This window comes from Furipterus horrens, unplaced genomic scaffold (genome assembly GCF_987537825.1).
Source record: "Furipterus horrens unplaced genomic scaffold, mFurHor1.1.pri manual_scaffold_3, whole genome shotgun sequence".
Classification (NCBI taxonomy): domain Eukaryota; kingdom Metazoa; phylum Chordata; class Mammalia; order Chiroptera; family Furipteridae; genus Furipterus; species Furipterus horrens.
In genome coordinates, this window is record NW_028327173.1 from 109019166 (window position 1) to 109034274 (window position 15109).

Here is a 15109-nt window from a genome sequence, read left to right on the forward strand (position 1 = left end):
TCAGCATTGTGCCTGCAACACAGTAGGTGCTCAATAAATCTTCACTATACTCAATATAACAGTCAGAATTGACCGAGGATGGAAGAGGCTGTCTGGGAGAAAGTGAGTTCCTTGTCACTAGAATCATTCAGGTAAAGACTCAATAATGTGTGTGTGTGTGTGTGTGTGTGTGTGTTTAAAGAAAGGTTTTAAATTCAGATGTTTTGAAAGTAACATTGACTCTTCCCACCACCTAATGATGGGTGCTCTCCTAACAGAACTGTTCACCCTGAGAGTTTTCTCTTTATTCTGTTGCTTTCAGTAAATTCATCCAGCTGCTATCTCTTCTCACCTGACCTCCTAATCAAAAAAATCACTTACTTGAGGAATCCTTTAGGTATCTTATGTTTTCCAGCAAAAGTCCATGGATTATACAGGAAAAACATTCTACTGGTTATCTTTTCTTTTTTGTTATTACCCTCCAGGAAATTCAAAAAAGATACTAAGCCAAGAATGCCAAAGTTTCTCAAAGAAATAAAATCTAATTCTAGAAAGCATTTTTGAGGGAGAAAATAGCTGTTTTCAGAATTCTCCTCTTAGGAACCTGCTTATAGGTGAGAAACTCCTGAATAGAAGAGAGTGCTGGGCCAGTAATCACATTGCAGGTTTCTTATCTTGTAGGTCTTCTTGTGGGTCAGAGTATGCAGGGAAAGGTGGGAGGTTGTGATTCATGGAGGACCAGCTGGGGTCATGGTTGTTGAAGGCACCACTGTTGGCTTGCTACTAAGGGCTTGGCAAAGAAGGATTTCTCTGCGCTGGTCCCCACAACAAAAAGCCATGAAGAAGCCAAGAATAAGATGCTGGGAGCTTCAGTCCAGGGATGGAAAAAAAGAAATAATTGGAAGAAAATGAAATGAAGGAGAAGAACTGACATTTGTTGAATACCACTGGATTTCATTTATCCTTATTTCATTTAATCTTTATGCTAGCAATGAGGCAGCTTTTTAAAAAAAATTATTTATTTGTTTGTTTGTTTGCTTATTTATTTATTCATTTTTTAGAGAGAGGGGAAAGGAGAAAGAGAGGGAGAGAAATGTCAATGTGTTGTTGCTTCTCACTCGCACCCCCAACTGGGGACCTGATGTGCAACCTAGTCATGTGCCCTGACTGGGAATCGAACCAGCGACACTTGGTTTGCAGGACGATGCTCAATCCACTGAGTCACAGCAGCCAGGGCAGCTTTATTAATTTTTTTCCTTTTTACTTCAGTTGAAGAACTGAGTTTCAGAAAAGTGAAGCAATTTGTTGAAGGTCATGTGACAGACATTGATGAAATCCTGGTCCATCCCCAAGGCACATGTGCTTTTCACTGTCCCAGGATAACAGAAGGTGTTGAGTGGATACTTCAGGGCAGACAGAGCTTACTGAGTTCTAAGTCCTGACCCTGCCATTTTCCATCTGGGTGACCTTAGGCAAATTCCTTAATGTGTGAAGCCACAGTTTCCTCAGTTATAAAATGGATGTGTAATAGTACCTAACACATAGGTTTTCAAGAGCCAAGTGAGATGATTTATGAAAATGCATGCATTTAAGGTGCCACAGAGGGAGCACCTAATAAACATTAACTCCATGAATATTATGAGTTTTATATTGCTAGTATGGCCTGCACCACCACATGCCTGCTCCAAATGATGTGGCTGGGAAAGAATCAGTATTTTATTTCTTTGATAACTGGCAATCTTTTTATAGTATTTTTTTGATTCTCTATTAATTAAAGCATTTGGGAACCAATCAATAGATGCTGAAAAAGCATTTGATAAAGTTCAGCACCCATTTATGATAAAAATGCTCAGCAAAATGGGAATAGAGGGGGCACACCTGAACATAAAAAGGCCATATACAAGAAACCTGCTGCCAATAACATACTCAATGGGCAAAACTAAAAGCTTTCTCCCTAAATCAGGAACAAGACAAGGATTTCCATTCTCTTCACTCCTATTCCACATAGCTTTAGAAGTTCTAGCCACAGCAATCAGACAAGAAAAAGAAATAAAAGGCATCCATGTTTGAAAAGGGGAATTAAAATTGTCATTATTTGCAAAAGACATGTTAGTATACATAGAAAACCCTATAGCCTCCACCAAAAAACTACTCAACCTAATAAGTGAATTTGGCAAAATATCAGGGTACAGAGTCGATATTCAAAAATCGAAGGCATTTCTGTACACCAACATTGAAATATCAGAGATGAAAACTAGAAAAAAATTCCATTTACAATAGCAACAAGAAAAATAATGTACTTGGGAATAAACTTAACCAAGGAGGTAAAAGACCTGTACTCGGAAAACTACAGAACACTGAAGAAAGAAATTAAGGTAAATACAAATAAATGGAAGCATATACCATGCTCATGGATGGGAAGAATTAACATCATTAAAATGTCCATACTACCCAAAGCAATTTATAGATCAATGCAATCCCTATTAAAATGCCAATGGCATATTTCACAGACCTAGAACAAATACTTCAAAAATTGATATGGAACCAAAAATGACCCCGAATAGCCTCAGCAATTGTGAGAAAGAAGAACAAAGTAGGAGGGATCACAATACCAGATATCAAACTATATTACAAGGCCATGGTAATCAAAACAGTCTGGTACTGGCATAAGAACAAACATATAGATCAATGGAACAGAATAGAGAGCTGAGAAATAACCCTAGGTCTATACAGTCACATAATATTTGACAAAGGTGGAAGAAGCACAAAATGGAATAAATATAGCCTCTTCAACAAATGGTGCTGGGAGAACTGGACAGGGACAAGCAAAAAAAAAAAAAAAAAAAAAAAAAAAAGGAAACTAGACCACCAAATTACACCGTACACCAGAATAAACTCAAGATGGATCAAAGACTTAAATGTAAGCCATGACACCATAAAGTCCTAGAGGAAAACATAGGCAATAAAATCTCAGATATACCACGCAGCAATATTTTTACTGATATATCTTCCAGAGCAAGGGAAATAAAAGAAAGAATAAACCAATGGGACTACATCAAACTAAAAAGTTTCTGCTCAGCATAGGAAAACATCAGCAAGATAAAAAGGGAACCAACAGTATGGGAAAACATATTTGCCAATGATACCTCAGACAAGGAATTGATCTCCAAAACATATAAAGAACTTATAGGACTCAACACCAAGAACACAAACAATCCAATTAAAAAATGGGCAAAAGACCTGAACTAACACTTCTCCAAGAGGACATACAGAGGGCCCATAGGCATATGAAAGAATGCTCAACATCACTAGCCATCAGAGAGATGCAAATAAAAACCACAATGAGATACCACTTTACACCAGTCAGAATGGCCATCATCAACAAATCAACAAACAACAAGTGCTGGCGAGGATGTGGAGAAAAGGGAACCCTAGTGCACTGTTGGTGGGAATGCAGACTAGTGAAGCCACTATGGAAAACAGTATGGAATTTCCTCAAGAAACTTAAAATGGAACTGCCTTTTGATCCATTGATTCCACTTCTAGGATTATTATACCTAAAGAATCCTGAAACCCCAATTCAGAAGAACCTATGCACCCCTATGTTCATAGCAGTGCTATTTACAATAACGAGTGCACCTAAGTGCCCATCAGTGGATGAGTGGATCAAAAAACTGTGGTACATTTACACAATGGAATACTATGCAGCAGAAAGGAAGAAGGAACTCCTACCTTTTGTGACAACATGGATGGAACTGGAGAGTATTATGTTTAGTGAAATAACCCAGGCAGAGAAAGACAAATACTATATGATCTCACCTGCAACAGGAACCTAATGAACAAAACAAATGAGCAAAATAGAACCAGAGGCATAGAAACAAGGAACAGACTGACAGTGACCAGAGGGGAGGGGGGAGGGGGAGAAGGGGATGAAGAAGGGGAAGGGTCTAGTCAAGAAACTAATATAAATTACCCATGGACATGGAAGACAGGGTGGGGATTGACTGTGGGAGACAGGGGAGGTGGACAGGGCAGGGGAGAGCAATGGGGGAGAAATGGGACAACTGGAATAGAACAACAATTAAAAAAATGGGAAGAAAAAAGCATTTGGTACCCCAAACATTGTGTGTTCCAGCAACCCACAACACCCATGATGTGTTTCCTTTAAAGAAAAACAGGTATAAGAGAAAGAAGACAACTCTTTTTAGCCTCCTAACAGTCTCAGTTATAAATTGGTCCATTTTTGCCTATACAGAAACTGAAGCTGCTATCTTCAAGACCATCTTCTCACATGATTACTTTTCCCAGATAGCTTTTCATTTTCCAGGGTGCCTCAAATAAAGTCTCTCTGTGTGTGTGTGTGTGTGTATATGTGTGTTCCCACCCAATAAATCTGCTTGGCAGAGTGTTGATGGTTTCTGTGAAAGGGTCTTTGTGTCCCTTTTTGTTTAAGAAACTTTTTCATTAAAAGCCTGGAAGTCAAGGTAAGTGCCACAGGGATTCGAGGATCTCTTGGCTTTTCTCTGATGTCCAAAGTACATATCTGCTGGAAAAATAAAGTCCTACATTCTTTGCGATCAGTTAATAGAAGTGACAGCTGTGAGAGCTTTAAATCTGGCCTTAATTAACAGGCACTGCACAAATGTGACCAAAGCATATTTACAAAGAAGAGGCTTTAAATAGCATCCAATGTTTGTGAGCATGAGGCCATGCCATGACAGGAAATATTTGCCCATCTTAATGGGATCAGGCTTTTGTGCGCAAACAATGGCGAGCAAACCTCAAGCCCAGCTAAGAGCCATTAGAATAGTTTTCATCTGTGGTGCTGTGAAAAAGCTCTTAAGTAGCCACTAATAAGGATAGAGAAAAACGAACTGATGGCCTAATGCAACCGTAATAAACCTGGGTGCCCACAGGGGTGGCCCCACGGAGATATTTGTACAATTTACGTGGAGTGGTCTTCCCCTTGAACTTGCTGCCGTTCTGAGCACAGAGGAGCATCATCTCCTTCAAGAAACTCTTCCCTTGACCTCTGAGGCTAGTTGTTCCCTCTCATTTCAGAGTGACCCTTCTTCAACCTGTCCCTTCATTCCCTCAATGAGTCAATCCCTAAGCCACTGCTCTTCTCTGTTCCCATTTGTTATGTGAGTGGTTCCCCAGGGAGATTCTTTCTCCTAAATCATATAGGGATTTAAGAATGTCATCTATCCAGCTATAGCCAAAGCACTGGGCATGTCATTGGATGTGGATGTGCTCAGGCTTACCTAAACACTTATCCTGAAGACAGCAGAGTCCTGAACATGTGGGCATGCCATGCATTCATTCATTCCAGACACTTTCATTTCCACATAACAGATCTAGCAGCAGGTGGTGCAGATAGATGCCCTCATGTTCTCAAGGAACTTATCAAAACCCCCTCCTCATCACTGCAGCAGCTGATCTGACTTGGGTATGCCAGGCACTCCACTGGGTGCTTTATTTACGTGATTCCACTTAATCCCCAGAACAACCCAGTGCGGTGTTTATTCATTCATTTGACAAGTGACAAAACTGAATTTTGAGTGGGAGGGCGATCAGATAACTTTCCCCAAGCTAGGGAGCTGCTAAACAGCAGAGCTAGGACTAGTTTCAGGCTTATCTGTTGTGAATAATCCATGCTCTTATCCATTACGCTGTGCCGACACTCCTTTCTAGTCATTTGCCTCCCAGTCTAGTGGAGAGAAACAGGCAAATAGGTTCACAATGAATGATAAGTCTAACCCAGTAGGAAAATGAACAAATAGGAAGACAGACATTAATAACCTATACCAATACCCAGGTGAGCTGTATGTCCAAGGAATCAATATTTGTCCCTTCAGAAGAAACACTGCTCTTGGTGTCAAGTCACCATGTCTCCCTAGTTACACCTATCTTCAACCTCAGTGGACTCATTCTTGCACGTGGGACTGGCTATTTGTACACCCAATAGATGGGGGTGACTTAGAGCAAGAATCTGAAGATTTCAAATTTGGGGGCAGTGCAACAAAATATTCCTCCAAGCATCTTCCTGTTGAGGGCCAACCAATGCCTACAGGCTCCAGTTTGATTTTGAGGGAGTTTGTCTTTTTTCCTTATGTCCTCTTTTTTTTTCTCAACTCATCTCGACCCCTGAAAAAAAGGGGCAAGCTGTTAGGTAAGCTGCCAAATTGGGGATACCTGTAATAAAATAACCCTTGTAGTAATTAGGAGACTCATTGCAGCAATAGGCTCAGACAGGAGCTGAAAGTGCCAGGATGCAATTTCTCCTCACTCATGAATTAGCCTTTATCATTAGCCTCTGTGTCCTCAGGAGAAAATTTCACATGTAAGCTGTTTGTATAGTCTTCTTATTAATGTAAATAAACAAGAGCCTACATGAGCTGCAGAAAAGAAATTAATCAGGACCAGGCAATGTTTCCAAATCACTCACAGCACTTGCTGGAAAAACAAAACTTTTTATTTAAAACATGACAGGGAAAAAGTGTGTAACACTTCAGTCCAAGACATATAAACTGTGAGCAGGGGAGTTCATTTGAACAACACTTAGAGTGACTGGAAAACACACAGACATTTAAACACAAGCGAGGAAGCTAGTCAAGGTTCTCTGGTCCTGGGAACCCAAGTTGACAATTCTGACGTACTGGGAGACCACAGCAGGGCCAAAGAAGTCGGTTCTGGCTGCATTCATGGCTTCTGGATTTTACCCTGTTGATTGCAAAGGACCCCTGAAAATGTTAACCAAAAGTCACATGACCCTAGTAACACCTGGAGAGAGGTCGCTGGGTGGCAGAGCTAGGCAGACTTGCCAGGAAGGGTGAGCAGTCCAGAACTCAGGCGATGACAACAGAGACGAGAGGAGGAGGCCAGATTTTCAAAGGACATTTCCAAAGAACAGGTAACAGGACTTCCTGATCCACTGGACTTCAGGGCCAAAGAATAAATAGTGGTAGTAGCCAATATTTAGCAAGATGTCTGTCTACTCAGTTCTTTTCATGAATTTTCTTAGCTAATACTTCTACCAGGTCTATGAGATAGGTGTAACGATTATCCCTGTTTTACAGATTGGAAAACTGAAGCCCAAAGAGGCCAAGCAGCTCCTTCTCTGAGATCTCTCAGCTAGTAAGACATGGTGTCAAGAGTTGAGTACAAGTCTAGTGACTCCCAGGCCCGTGCTCTTGATCTCCCTGCTGTAGTAGAAGTCAGAGTGCATGGTGATTGAGGTTTTCTAGCATCCTCAACTGAAACCTAGAAGTCTGACCCTGAAGCGTCCTATTGGTTTTCCTATCCCTTTATTATAGGACATTGTATCATAGAGGAAAACGGAAGGACACACAAGACCCCAGCCACCATTGCTGAAGCAACTGCCCCACCCTCAGTTAGCTGAAATCAAGTGGCCCACAAGGATTGAACTTTCCCCCTCAGGACCACTCCCTGTCCCGGTCTGTCTTTCCCTCTTCCCCGACTCCAAGACCCAGCCTCCTTTTCCCCTTTAGACTCTCCAAGACACTTCCTACTTCCTTTAGCATTCTTCCTCTCTCACAGTGGGCTCCCTAGCTTCAGCACAGGTCTTCTTCATTTTGAGTTCTACTAATCTCTAAGGAAGACAACGAGAGTACACACAGACTTGTGATGGTCTTTGCCCTTCTTGGACTTTCCTGAGTCCCTTGTTAATCAAATTGTGATATCCAAAGTTGCCTGCTCCTCTCTTTGTCCTCTGAATGGAGGTCATGAAAGTCCTCTCTTTCTCGACCCTGAACATTTATTAGAATCACTTGGGGACCTTTAAAAGCTATTTATGTCCAGGCCTTACCCCCAAGACTCAGACTTACTTGGTGTGGCATGAGCCTGGCCATTGTAACTTGTTGAATGCTCTTCAGGTGACCCTCCTCTGTGCCCACTACTCTGGGTCCCACAGACCATGCCTCACAGAAGGACCCCTTTGCAAGGCCATTCAATGAAGTGAGTGGTTCTCAACGTGGGAGATTTTGCTCCCCCAGGGGAGGTAAGGGGGATCAGTCCTGACATCTGGATGGTAGAGGTGGGATGCCACTAAACATCCTCCAGTGCGCAGGAGGGCCCCACAGCAAAGTGATGTGGATGGTGCCGCTGGTGAGAAACTGCACGCTAACACTGGTGGAGACGCACACTAGTGCACTCAAACACCCTCACACTGCCGAGGGGACCCCCAGGGCTGCGACGGGCCCTATGTGGAAAGCCTCAGTCCTTGCAAGGCTCCTTCTTCCCTGGACATCCTGACTGCTGCTACCATTCTGAAAAAGTTGCAGCGAAGGTTATTTTGCCATGTCCTAGGGGGTTTGTGCCATGTCCTCTGTATTCAGGGGAGGGGCCCTCGCTTTGTATTCCATTGCACAGTCCAGCTCAGAGTGCTCACACCTCTTTAATTATATAAAGAAAGTTCTTGAGGAAAGCGTGACAAGAAACAAAAACCCTAGAATTGGGGGTAAAATATAAACAAATGTTTTGGCTGATGTAGCGCACATTTTTTAATCACAAAGTGTGTTTTCAGATTGTACTGAGCTCTGCCAGAACGGCTCGAATTAAAGATCAAAGGCAGTGCCGTGACGAGACAGAGCAGAGCTCTGTGCCAATTTCCCATCCCCCTGCCCCTCCCTGGAAATACCCATGCGGTCATCCATTTGCCTGAGACGTGCTTGTCTGAAGCACTAGCTAAGCAAGCGTTGATTAAAGGAGGGTGTGTGTGTGTGTGTGTGTGTGTGTGTGTGTGTGTGTGTGTGTGTGTGTGTGTGTGTGTGTGTGTGTGTGTGTGTGTGTGTGTGTGTGTGTGTGTGTGTGTGTGTGTGTGTGTGTGTGTGTGTGTGTGTGTGTGTGTGTGTGTGTGTGTGTGTGTGTGTGTGTGTGTGTGTGTGTGTGTGTGTGTGTGTGTGTGTGTGTGTGTGTGTGTGTGTGTGTATTTTCATTTTTATTGGGAGAACTTTATAACATAATTAGATAGTAACAAACTTTAAGAAAAGAAAGACGGTGATTGAGAGCCAGCTTACAAAAACCTAAATCTGATGCTTGGAAAGCATTTCCACTTTTATCAAGAGATTCCAACTTGAGGCAGCAGGAAAGCTGGCCAAGGGGACAGAGGCCTCTTTCTGAGTACACAGGGGGCTTGTGCATGCAAAAGAGCCACTAAGGGTCCTGGAACTGAGGCTTCACCCTCCCTGAGGGTGGTTCTCCTGCTTTTCAGGCTGGGTAACCAACCACAGGAATGAAGCTCCTGCGTATGTATGGAGGCTGAAATCAACATATCCTGGAGGAGGGACACAGATAGAAAGACTGCTCTAGCAGCTGCAAATAGGATGGATTTTGTTGGGGACCGGGACAAGGGAGGTAAACGAACAAAGGGAAACTTCTAGGGGGGCTGATGCCACAGTCTAGGTGTGGGATGTTGGGTGGGGTGGGGGCTGGATGAGGAAGACAGGCAAGTCTTTGAACATCACAAAGGAATACCTAGGAAGTTATGTATCACAGCCCATAGTACTGAGCTTTTCAAACTGTCTTCCCAAACAAATAAGAAATGAAAGTATGACCAGAGAAGGGATAAGAGCTAAGGAAAAACTGTTTATGGGCCTGTGATGGGGAGTGCTTGAGGAGGCTGCTTTACCTTGGATAGTCAGAGAGGGTGATATCTGGAAAGACAGGCATCTGCCCTGGAAGGACTGTGGAGGGGCCATGGTGGTGGAGCGACAGCTGGAAAGGCACTCAGGGTCCCTCTGGCTGTCCATCTTGAAGTAGGACCAACACTGCCAGTTCTTTCAATGGTGCTTGATGTGACAGGTTCAGGTCTCCTCCATGTCTGGCTGCTCGCCCTGGACAAAGCCCAGTTTGTCACAGTTCCCACTGAGATAGGGCCCAGAGATCTGAAGCCAGCCATCCAGCTGCAGGCTGACTGGGCAGGAAGCACCAGCTCAGGCCACTTCTCTTCATGCAGGCGGGGCCTCCACTCGTTTTCTGGCAAGTCCACCACATTGTTTATTCATATTGAGCCAATCTGGTGACAGATTGGACATAGAGGCTGACAGAGTGAGAGAAGTCAGGGTACTTCAAGGATTTGGGCCAGGAAAACTGTAAGGTAGATGTGTAACCAAACCCCATGATAACTGTTTTGGTTTAGGTTCACTCCACTAGATTATAAAAGAGCCTTGTTTATCTTTGCATCTCAAGTGCCAAGAACAGTCTCCAGCTCACCATGGGCACTCAATCAATATTAGCTTTATGACTAGATGACCAAGCCTAGTTCTGTCACTACCAACCTCCTTCTTCCTGATTCCCAGGGAGGCCTGTCTGATCCGCCTGAGCAGGACACGCAGTGGCTGTGAGTCAAGCCAGAGGCTTCCTAGACAGGCACGGACACCAGGGGTCAGCTCCTGGTGGCTTCTTGGTTTTTCATCTGGGAAATAGAGTCATCAGACTCATCTGCAATCAAAGACTCCCTAACAACTTGATCAAGATCACCCAAACCCTCAACATCAGTGTGCCCTGTGGGCCCTCTGAGGACTCGCTACAAACACAGAACCATGGGCCCCACCCAGACCTCCTAAAACTGAATCTGCACTCTAACAAATTATCTGGGAGACTCATGTTTGTGCATCAAAGTGGGAGCAGCCCTGGTCTCTGCCAAATGGGCTCAGACTAGGTGCACCTTGGTTTAAATCTTGTGTCTGCTCCTTAGCTGCTGTGAAACCCTGGGAAAGTTAATTTTTCTGATCCCTGGTATCCTCATAGTTAATATGGGGATAAATACTGCACAAGTTGTTATGAAGCATTTAAGTATTTGAGGATATAAAACTATCCACTGCTGAATCTGGGATATGGAAGGGCCCAGGGAATATTTATTTGGTTATCCATGTGTGATCTTTTCTAAAACATTGTCTTCCTGAATGCACAGTCTGCTTGCAACCCTCATTTAGATTTCTTTTTCATTGTCAAAATTGAATTTCTGCCTTGATCCAGGAGATGCTCTGCTTGAAACCTCTGCATAAATAAACTCCTCCAGCAATGGAGGACTCACAGCTCAACTGGAAACATCTCTTCTAACTCTGAACCCAAATCTGCTTCTCTGCTGCCTTCTGTGCAGCACAGTGCGAAGTCATCTACAACCTCAACTCCATGGGGATTCTTTACAGTCCAGCTTCATTGGGCAACCCTCATAGGAGATTTCTGGGCCCCTCACAACCCAGGTCAAGCTCCTCTGAAGGCCAGTTGTTGGCTGCTGGATATCCATGTGTCTTCTAAAAAGCGAACCTACTTCTTATCTAATGAAGAGTTTACGTGTAGCTCAGGCTCTCCCAAAGAAGCCATTTCAGTGCTAGCTGGCCCTTTGCTGCTGGGGCCCCAAGTCAGTCATCCCCCAAAAGCCAATGCCACGATAAAGAATAGACTAGCTGTGTCACAGATGAAGATGTCAGAGTCTTCATCCTGCACAAATGTACGTGATCTAAGCATCTCGCCTCTTGAGGCTCCCTTCTTAGGACAAATAGGACACACTAAGAAGAGATGTTTGTGTGCCTTTCACACAGACATGTATTCTGACAGTCGTCTGGCTTCAATATGGGGTGCCTCTTTGTCCCTGAACAGTTCTGGGGCACTGTTTCTCTTGCTGTAACACCCAGGAGGATGTTCCTTTCTTCCATGAGCATCTACATACACTAGGTGCCAAAACCAACACAAAGGATACAGAAGACTTACAGACCAATAGCCACTAAGTAAATTGATGCAGTAACAGAAGATCTCCCTATGCCTCTGCTCCTTCCCCCAAAGTGCTAGGCCCAGATGATTTTATGGGTAAATTCTACCAAACATTCAAGTAACAGATAATCCCTATTTTACAAGTTGCTCCTGAGCACAGAAAAAGAAGAGACGCTGATCATACTAATGTCTACCCTTGATTCCAAAGCTTTATAACAACAGTTAAAGAACCAAAAAATCATAATCCAATGTTCTCTGCTTTACTATGCCATAATCTGGAATAAAATATTAGCTAATGAAATCTAGTAGTATGTTAATAATTACAGTCAAGTGCTTTTTATCTCAGAATGTTAAGGATGGTACAAAATCTGTAAATCTATAAATGTACTTCATCCCATCACTGGTTCTTAAGCAGGGGTCCCCAACCCCTGGGCCATGGACTGGCACCAGTCTGTGGCCTATTAGGGACTGAGCTGCACAGCAGGAGGTGAGCAGCGGGTGAGTGAGTGAAGCTTCATCTGTATCTACAGCCGCTCCCCTTTGTTCACTTTACTACCTGAGCTCCACCTCCTGTCAGATCAGCAGGAGCATTAGATTCTCATAGGAGCACGAATACTGCTGTGAACTGCACATGCGAGGGATCTAGGTTCATGCTCCTTATGTGCCTGGTGATCTGAGGTGGAGCTGAGGCAGTGACGCTAGCGCTGGGGAGTGGCTGCAAATACAGATGATCATTAGCAGAGAAGTTTGGCTGCACAGAGACCATAATAAATCAATTGCTTCCAGACTCATATCAAAACCCTATCAGCAAAGGGCAAGTGACAATTAAGCTGTGTCTGGTGGCAGGCTATAAAGCAATCCCCCACCACCCCCAAATCCATGAAAAAATTGTCTGTCATGAAAGCTGTTCCTGGTGCCCAAAAGTTTGGGGACTGCTGTTTTAAATAACCAGTATGGGCATATCAAAAGACGCAAGTTAAATAAAGCATTTGTTAAAGTTCAATTCATATTTAAGGTAAAGCATTCTTAGGAAAACTTAAAAGGGCATTTCCTGAAACTGAAAATGGTTATCTATCAACACCTACCCTAGAAAACATCACTCTCAAAAGACAAAATTGAGACGCATTCCCTTTATGGTTTGGAAGAAGACAAAGATGCTCACAATTACCGCTGCTCTCCAATAATATACGGAGGTCTTGGTCAATGCAATAACACATGGAAAAAAAATAAGAAATATGAGGACTGGAAAAATTGAGACAAGATTGCCATTGTTAGACTTCCGGCCAAGATGGAGGCGTAGACAGATACACTGCATCTCCCTCCACAACTAAGAAGGAATACAACTACCTCAAAACCAGAAACAACCAGAAGGTCCAGAAAATCAAGCTGCATGGAAGTCCAACAAACAAAGAAATACTCATCCAGACTGGTAGGAGGGGCGGAGAGGATGCGGTGTGGTAGCAGCAGCAGCGGCAGCAGCGGCAGGCCAGCAGAAAGCACAGTTACACGTTTTAAAAAGTCAGGAGGGACACCTGGGGACCGTTCCCAGCTCCTCACCAGACCTTGAAGCTCATGGTCCCAGCATTGGGGGAAATCAAGCCTCATCACTTCTGACTGTGCAGACCAGTGGGTGTTGGGGTGGAGGCAGAAATTGCCGGTCTCAGCAGAGTCTGCTCGCTTAAAGGGCCCCCATGGTACTAGAACAACCGCAGATCCACCCACTGTGGGAACAATGGCCAGGACAGCAGCTAGAGGGGCGCCAGGCTGGTGCGGAAGTGGGAGAGGTGCCTGGAAAACGGGCGAGTGCCAGGCTGGTGGCATTGTTCCCTCTTGGACCCCTCCCCCACAACACAGTGCCACAACGTGGTGAAACAGGTCGCCCTGTACTGACGAATCCCTAAGGCTCCGCCCCTTACAACGTAACAGGAGCGACAGCTCTACCTGGGCCACAGAGGCAAAGAAACACAGAAGCCTGTCAGAATGAGGAGACAGAGAAGTATGGCCCAAAAGGGGAAATGGATCAAGGTTCCAGTGGGAGAACTAAGTGACAAGGAGATAGCCAACCTCACAGATGAGGAGATAGACAACCTAACAGACGCAGAATTCAAAACACTGGTGATAAAGATGCTCACAGGCTTGACAGATATGCTTGAGTATGGCAAACGCATAAGAGAAGAAGTGAAGGCTATGCTACGTGAAACAAAGAAAAATGCACACAAAACCAATAGTGACGGGAAGAAAACCGGGGTTCGAATCAATGATTTGGAACATAAGGAAGAAAAAAACAGTCAACTAGTCCAGAATGAGGAAGCAAGAACTAAAAAAAATGAGGAAAACTTCCCAAATTTGGCGAAGGAGATGGACATACAGGTCCGGGAAGCACGGAGGGTCCCGGGTGAGCTGGACCCAGAGGGGACCACACCAGGATGCATCATGACTGAGATGCCAAAGGTGAAAGATAAAGACAGAGTCCTGGGGACAGCAAGAGCGAGGAGGAGAGTTGCCTACATGAGGGTGCCTATAGGACTATCAGCTGATTTCTCAGAGGACACTTTGCAGGCAGGAAGGGACTGGAAAACAGTATTCAATGTGATGAAAGGCAATCTGCAACCAGGATTACTCTATCCAGCAAAGCTATCATTTGGAATGGAAGGGCAGATGAAGTGCTTCCTAGACAGGTAAAGCTAAAGGAGTTCATCATCACCAAGCCCTTATTATATAAAATGTAAAAGGGACTTATTAAGGAAAAGAAGATCAAAACTATGAACACTAAAATGACAACAAACACAACTATCAACAACTGAATCTAAAAAATAAAAACAAAATCCAACTAAGTAAACCAGAACAGGAACAGAATCATAAGTATTGGGATCATTTGGAGGGTTATCAGCTGGGAGGGGGAAGGGGGAGAAATGGGGAAATGGTGCAGGGATTAAGAAGCATAATTGGTTGGTATGAAATAGACAGGGGGAAATTAAGAATAATATAGGAAAGGGTGGAGCCAAAGAACTTACATGCATGACCCATGGACATGAACTAAGGGGGATGGGATTGCTGGAGAGAAGCGGCGCACTGGGCAGAGGGGAGAAAAGGGGAAAAATATTGGAACTACTGTAACAACATAATCAATAAAATATACTTAAAAGAAAAAAGACTGTCATTGTTTGTAGATATTATGTTTATCCACATAGAAAAACCAAGAAAGTCACCAAACTTAGAGTTCTGCGAAGTTGTGAGATGCTAGACCAATGTCAACTGTAGTTCTCTATATCCAACATACCAACCAGAAAAAGAATAAATGATAACATAACTCTTCACAAGAGCATCAAACATTATAAATTATTTAGGAATTAAGTTCAAAGATCTTTACAGAAAAAATGTATACAAATCCTCTTAG